General features: G+C 42.0%; 1 protein-coding gene across 3 annotated transcripts in view; it reads left to right on the top strand.

Moving 5' to 3' along the window:
* Positions 1–5,509: 5,509 nt before the first annotated feature.
* Tpx2 (TPX2 microtubule nucleation factor) overlaps positions 5,510–7,801 on the top strand; it is a 58,349-nt gene continuing 56,057 nt past the window's right edge. For 2 of the 3 annotated variants that reach the window (XM_010628474.2, XM_010628471.2), the window contains exon 1: positions 5,510–5,592. The gene's annotated coding sequence lies outside the window, so the exon portion shown is untranslated. The remainder of the gene's footprint in view (positions 5,593–7,801) is intronic. The other variant, XM_010628473.3, reaches the window with a different exon arrangement.

The raw sequence follows: 7,801 nt of genomic DNA, 5'->3' as shown, positions 1-7,801 counted from the left end.
AAAAAAAAAAAAAAAAAAAGGCTTCATGATGAATCTGTATTACTGTAATTCATTTTGTTAACTGAAAAATGTACGTCAAGGGCTGGGAATGTGAGTCAGTAGTAGAGCATTTGTCTAGCATGCACAGAGGCCCTGGCTTTCATCCCCAGCAATGAAAAAAAAAAACAAAAAAACAAGTGTCTCAAAGATACCTCTCTGTCAGCCTAAGTCCACAGAAGTCTTTTTTTTTTTTTGATCTCTAATTGCTGCTTAGTATTCCTTTCTATTCAGTTTTTATTTTATTTTATTTTTTGGTTTTTTGAAACAGGGTCTCACTATGTAGTTGAGACTTATCTGGAACTCACTATGTAGCCCAGGCTGGTCTTGAACTCACAGTGATATCCTCCTGCCTCAGCCTCCCAAGTGCTGGGATTACAGGCATGTGCCACCACGCCCAGCTTCTATTCAGTTTTTATTGGCATATGTGTGATATATAATAATTACATTCATTTTAGGGAATTGGCTTCTCTCTCTGTCTCTGTCTCTGTCTCTGTCTCTCTCTGTCTCTCTCTCTCTCTATATATATATATATATATGTATAAAATCTTGATCATTTTCAGTCCCTCTCCTCCCATTTTATCTAATTTTATAAAATATTTCCCTACTTACCAAAAATGCAGGTGGAAAAAGAAATTCAGGTGGTTTCCAGTTTTCACAACTACTGCCTATGCAGTGGGTGACTCATTGATTTCCCTGTTTCCATTCTTGTCTTCCTCCCTCAGTGACGGTGAAATTGTGAAGGGAGTGGAAGAAATGTGTCTGTGCTTCCTTCCAGCACTAAAGTTCTGCTGTAGCCACTGTGGACCCCGAGTCCCCTGCTCATGCAGAACTGGAACTTGAGGCTCGGCCTGGAATGTGGTGGATGCAGAGGAAAGATGGGAGGAATCCTTTGCACTCATTACGTTGGCGGGACTGAGGAAGTTCTGCGTGGGTCCTGGCCTCCTGGCATGGCATGTTCAGTCAGTCAGTCAGTCGCCCAGTCCCTGAGCACTGTCAGACTTGCAGGCGCTGGATGCATACTGGTGCCCTCCCTCCCAACCCAAAGCCAGGCACCCAGCCCCACCAAGCAGCCTACTCCGGGCCTTGCATGTGCCTGGTGGGCGAAGTGGGTGCTAAAAGTGAGTCTACCACAGCTTAGCTGGTGATGGTGAACCTTTTAGAGTTTTCAATGATACGAACAGCCGGCTGTGGCACGTAGGTTCACCACCACCGGCCCCTAGGCAGAGCCCTCCCGGCCCTTGGCCTCCCTGAGCCAGCCCTGCCTTTTCTTCTCGCTTTCTGTCCTTCCGGGGCCTGGTCAGCAAATGGTTGACCACTGCACCTCACACACTACATCGTTCATGCATCATTTATTATTTGCCCTGTTGGGTGTCTGTCTTCTTCACTCTCCACGGACAGAGATTTTATCTGTCTTTGCAGTTCTGTGCCCCCACCCTCAGCACGGTGACTGGCACCTTATAAATGCCTGTGAACGTAGATGAGCGTGACTCTTGCAGCTAACGCCAGTCAGATGTCCTGGGTCATAGGCCTGCATGTTTGACACTTTAATAGCTGTCAACTTCCCTCTAAAGTGACAAAACCCAAGCCCATATTCACTCCTGCTTGTTATTTTACCACATTTTTGTTTTTAATCTTTTTTGAGAAGGGCTCTCACTATGATGCCCAGGACTTGAACTCGAGGTGATCCTGCTGCCTCAGCTTCCCAAGTGCTGGGATAGAGCATGTGCCTGCTGATGGGTTTTAACTGTGCTTACAGCAACTGTTGAGCACCCTTTCATGTGAGTTTTTATTTGTTTTTTTTTTTCTTTTTCGTGGCAGGGTTTTGCTGTATATTCCAGGCTATAGGAGCTCACTACATAGCCCGGGCTGGCCTTGAATTCACAGTGGTCGTGATCCTTCTGACTCAGCTTCCTGAGTGCTGGGATTACAGGCATGTGCCACTATGTTTTTGTCCTTTTCCACTGATTCCCAGATATTGTTTATTTGCATTTTGGGTTCTAATTCTTTGTTGTCTGTGTTGTAAATATTTCATCTTTTAGTCTTTTTGTTTGCTTGGTTACTTTTCTTTTATTAAACAAATTTTTTAATTTTTGCTTTTGTTTGTTTGTTTTGGTACGGGGATCCAACTCCGGTCCTTGCACTGGCAAGGCAGGTAGTGGAACCACTAAGCTAAATCCCCAGCCCTTAATTTTTGCTTTTGTCACTCTTTTCCCTTATGTCTTAAAAATTTCCAAGATGGGGATGTGTCTCAGGGGTAGAATATTTCATATATATATGAAACTCCAAAGTCATAAACATTTCTTTTAAAAATTTTAAAATATTTGATTTAAAAAATCTTCAGTGTTTTTTTTTGTTGTTGTTGTTTGGTACCAGGGATCAAACTCAGGACCTTGCACTTGCCAGGCAGGTACTGTGCCACTGAGCTATATCCCCAGCCCTCTTCAGAGTTTTAATCCACTGGATTTTTTTTTTTTTTGTAAATGGTGTGGGATAAAAATCTCATATAATATTTTTTCCAAATGAAAACCAAATGGACTGGGCATGGTGGTGCATGACTATAATCCAAGCACTCAGAAGGCTGAGGTAGGAGGATCTCAGAGTTTGAGGCCAGTCTGGGCTACATAGTGAGTTCAAGGCCTCTCTGAACTACATAGTGAGAACTTGTCTCAAAAACAAAAACAAAAACACATGTCGCAACTTCATTACTTACCTGTTTTTGTCCCTTACATCTGACTTAAAACTCTATTCAGCATTTACTGAGTTCTTTCTATTTTTTTTGGTACTGGGGATCAAACTCGGGTCCCCGTACTTGCAAGGCAGATGGCAGACCACTGAGCTAAATCCCCGGCCCTACTGAGTTCTGATATAGACGAATCTCTTCTGATGTTTTCTTCTCTAAATTCTATGGTTATACTATAGTTTAAAAGTGTTTTTGGTCCTGGGGATTGAACCCAGGGAGCACTGAGCTACATCCCTACACCTGGTTTGTCAAATTTATTTTGAGATAGTCTCTATTGCGATCCTCTTGCCTCAACCTCCCAGACTACTCACTATTCCAAGGGTCACAAGTTCGAGGCCAGCCTGCACAATTTAACAATTTAGAGAGACCCTGTCTCAAAAAAAAGGAAGAAAGAAAAGAAAGAAAACCAAAAAAAGCCAAGGTGGGGGAAGGCCAAGGATGTAGCTCAGTGGGAAAAGAATGGTCTGGGAGGGGCACTTTTAATTGTGGAAAATTTGTTGTTGTTGTTTGTTTTATTTTGTTTGAGCTGGGGTGTTGCCATGTAATTCAGACTAGCTGTGAACTCACTAGTCCAACCTGGCTTCAAGTCCTCTTGCCTCAGCCTCTTGAGGGCTTGCTTTTTTTTTTTTGGTACTGGGGATCGAATTTGGGACCTTGTGCTTGCAAGGCAGGTGGCAGAACCATTGAGCTAAATCCCTGGCCCTTGTTATTGTCTTTTGAGACAGGGTCTTGCTATATGTTCCAGGCTGGTCTTGAACTCACTTTGTAGCCCAGGCTGGCCTTGAACTTCTGAGCAATTCTTTTGACTCAGCCTCCTGAGCACTGAGATTATAGGTATGTACCACCACACCCAGCTTTTTTTTTTTTTTTTTTTAGGTTTTTGAGACAGGGTCTCACTATGTAGTGAGACTGACCTAGAACTCACTATGTATCCTAGGCTGGTTTTGAACTCATAGGGATCCTCCTGCCTCAGCCTCCTGAGTGTTGGGATTACAGGTGTGGGCCACCAGGCCTGGTTACACCCAGCTTTAATTGTGGAATTTTTTTTGAATTTGTGGCTAATCTTATTTCATCTACAGATCTATTTATTTCCCTTCACTATATACTCCCAACTATTTTTTAAGGCAAATTCTAGAGTCATTTTGATATGTTATCTCTACAACACAAAGATACTTAAAGAACAAAACCCTAGCACTTTACTTTTTTAAAGAAACTTGGATTTTTCATCTTATAGCATTTCCTCGTCTAGATTTTGTTGATAACACCATAGTGTGAATCACCCAAAGTATACTTTAAAAATTACTATAATTTCACAAATTAATATGTATAAAATATAATGTGTCAGTCCTCAATTAAAAGGAATGTCCATAGCTAAGTATGGTTTTGTCATTCTAGCACTCTGGGAAGCTGAGGGAGGAAAACTGCAAGTTGGAGCCAAGTCTGGGCAATTTAGCAACTTAGACCCTATCTCAAAATTAAACTTTTTTAGTGATGGCAGTCTCGCATTTATTGTAGGAGCCAGGCATGATGGTGCATACATGTAATCTCAGCACTTGGGAGGCTGAGGCGGGAGGATCCCTCTTAGGCCAGCTTGGAATACAGAGTGAGTTCAAAGGCAGCTTGAACTACATATGGAGACTCTGTCTCAAAAAACCAAAATAAATAAATAAATGAATTAATGAATGTAGGAAAAAACAAACTCTGAGAATGAGTTTGGGCCAAGTAACAGTAGGAAAATAGGAGAAAAAAATTTAAAAGATATAACTACAGAATAGGGTGGGCTATGGGCTACTGTGAGGAGACATGATAGCCTTAATAAAACTTTTTTTTTTAAATCAGGAATCGAACTTGGGAACTTTCTTTGAATTTTTGTTGTTGTTGGTTTTTTTTTGTTTTTGTTTTGTTTTGCTTTTTTGCTTTTTTGAGACAGGGTCTCACTATGCAGTTGAGTCTGACCTGGAACTCACTATGTAGCCCAGGCTGGTATCAAATTCACAGTGATTCTTCTGCCTCAACCTCCTGAGTGCTGGGATTGATTACAGGCGTGCGCCACCATGCCTGGCTCGAAATCCTTTTGTTTTCATTGCTGTTATCATGTTCTCATTGATGATTTATAAAAAGAACATCAATCGGATCCCATCTCCTCACTTATGTAATTTGAAGCAAGTTTATCCAACTTTTCTGAGCTTTCGTTTTTATTTTTACAACACGGAATAATAAAGCGCGGGATGCAGTTGGACATAACATCCAAGAAAGCATGCCTCTGAGCCAGCTAAGGCCAATGCAGACTGCAGTGCGTCGTCAGATGCCTACACCAATGGGAAGAAAGCTGGGGCCAAGTCTATGTTGCAGGTAGGAGAATCCGGGATAAAATTAATTCCTAAAAATATGCAGGACACAACGTACCAACACAGCAAAGATAATTTAAAAATTCATTAAAAAAAAAAAAGACTTTCTTCTCTGAATGCTTTCGGGGAGGTGCAGGATCTAAATGGACTCTGCACTTCGGGAGGCATCACCTTTCCTAAGTAGGAGGGAACTCCGGGTTTTGTAGTTCCATCCTCACAAGAGTCGAACGAGCAGGAGACTGTATTTCCCAGAAGCCTCCGGGCCTTTTCTTGCTGGCCCGCCCCCTGACTTCCGGCGTCACTGCGTTGTCTAGATCCAATCAGGAGGCCAGAATTGATCATTCTTGACGCTCTGATTGGTGCATTCGACTAGACTGCCTGGGTTCAAATTTTCAACGGTACTGAGTGAGTACCGCGGCGAGCTTGCGGCGTTTCGTCGTAAGAGCTGAGCCTAGGCGCGGCGAGGTGAGCTTTGGGTGGAAAAGGGCGAGCAGTCAGTGGTCAGGGTTCTCCTCTCCCGAATTTTCAGACGTGTGGTGGTCGGCTTCCAACCCTCAAGGCCATCCGGACCCCTAGACTCGGCTTCAAGGCGGTTGCTGGACTGGGGTGCCGCCTAGGCGGGGCAGGGTTGGCGCCGGGCTTCGGGCCTCTCGTCTTCGCGAAGGGTCTTTGCCTTGAAGCCTGTCCTTTATATAGGGAAAAAAGGATTACTGGAGAGAGACCGCTGGCCGAAAATAACGGTAATGACGATTGTTATGCCATGCTAACATGTAAGCCTTTAACTGGACGAAGCAGTCTGCGTGTGCGTTCCCACTTAATTTTCGCATCAACCATTGAATTAGGTTTTATCCTTAGCACCACTTTACGGAGAAGGAAATCGAGGCCCACACTGGATAAATTTCTGTAAATGATTGTAATAGTAGCCCTGTCCGCGTTTGGTAGCAGAAAAACAGACGTGGTCACAAACAACTACATTTCAGAACTGCTGTGTAAGATAGGCAAATTAAATTAGATGGTGCGAGAACGTAAGTGAGACTTTAATTCTACTTGGAATTGTCTTTCATTTGGAATTAAAAGTCATTCTGTGTTACCCCTCACCCTTTGTATCGAGTCACTCTTACTACCTTTGTGAGTTACATATAACATTTATGGATTGGAGGAGAAAGGGAAACCAGGTTATATAATGTATGATTGGTTTGTCCACTATTTTTCTTTCTCCTTTTCTTTCTCTGTGTGTCTCTGTGTCTCTGTGTGTGTGTGTTTATGGTGGGCATTGAACCGCGAGTCTTTGAACAGAGCCACCTCTCACCACTTAAATTTTATTTCAACACTGTCTTACCAAATCACTTGAGTTGCCCAGGCTAGCCTCGAGCTTGTGATCTCCTTGCCTCACCCTCCCACTATTTTGTTGATAAATGATTTTTTTTCACATATTTCACAATTTTTTTAGTAGTTCACTAGCCAACGCTCCCCCAAACTAGTCCTGCTTAGCATAGAAGAGGAATTTTGACTCCCTGATTTTGCTTGAAATCAACTTCATCTGTAGGATTTATTTCCTTAGAGTTTTAACCTTGTCTTGACATCTCATAGGCTTTCCTTGAATTTCTCTCACTCATTAGATGTCAAAAATAGAACTATTAAAGAAAAAAAGAACATTAATATATTATACTACCTGTCAACGCATCCCCAAATCATATTGCAGTACACTTGGTTGGTTTGGGTGTGTCTGTTTAGTATTAAGTTGTCATTCTTGGTTCAAAACCTATTGTGCTTCCAGCTAACTTGTTCAGTTTGAGGGTATATACATTACTCAGATTGGTGTTAGATACTGTGAGTATACAGACAGATGTGTGGGATGTGTGGTGTAGTAAAAGGTTTTCTCATATGCTTGGGGACAAAAGATTGATACAAATGACTATCAAACCAAGACAAAACAGGCTCTGAGTGCTCTACAGTTTGGTAAGTGTTGTGGTAAGTTAGAAGTGAGGGAGATCAATGAGGCCTAAGACAGGCCTAAGTGGGTTGTAAAGTAAGTGGAATAAAACCTGGCTCTTGAGAAGCAATTTGGTTAGACTAGAACAGTCTGTGGTTATGGAATCACCCACTGAATATCTGTTGATTGGATAGACCAGAGGTATTGTCTGAATTGATCACAAAATTGTAGGTATGGAAATTTGGATCATATTCAAATAGGTTGGTAGACTTATTTAAACTTTTTATTATTTGAGACAGGATCTTGGTGTGTACTCCAAAATGGCCTTGAACTCACAGTGATCCTCTTGTTTCAGCTTCCCCAATGCTGGGATGTGCTGCCATGCCTGGCCAAATTATTTACATAAAATGAGGTTATTTTGGTAATGATTACGCTTAAATATATGTGTATTTTAGCCTTTATAAAATTAATTTTTTCTATGTTTGTGACAAAGCTTGTTCAGGAGAAAGAATTATGTGGGAAAGTTCTTCATTTCTTTTTTAGGTTCTAGAAAGGATTTAGAGTTATATATTCCCTTTGTTTTTTTTTGTTTGTTTGTTTTTGTTTTTGTTTTTGTTTTTTTGAGACAGGGTCTCATTATGTAGTTGAGACTGACCTGGAGCTCATAATGTAGCCCAGGCTGGTCTCAAACGCACAGCAATCCTCCTGCCTCAGCCTCCTGAGTGCTGGGATTACAGGCGC

Source organism: Fukomys damarensis, unplaced genomic scaffold (genome assembly GCF_012274545.1).
Source record: "Fukomys damarensis isolate Sample0158 unplaced genomic scaffold, DMR_v1.0_HiC HiC_scaffold_22, whole genome shotgun sequence".
Lineage (NCBI taxonomy): Eukaryota > Metazoa > Chordata > Mammalia > Rodentia > Bathyergidae > Fukomys > Fukomys damarensis.
This window is presented reverse-complemented; position numbering and strand designations above follow the sequence as displayed.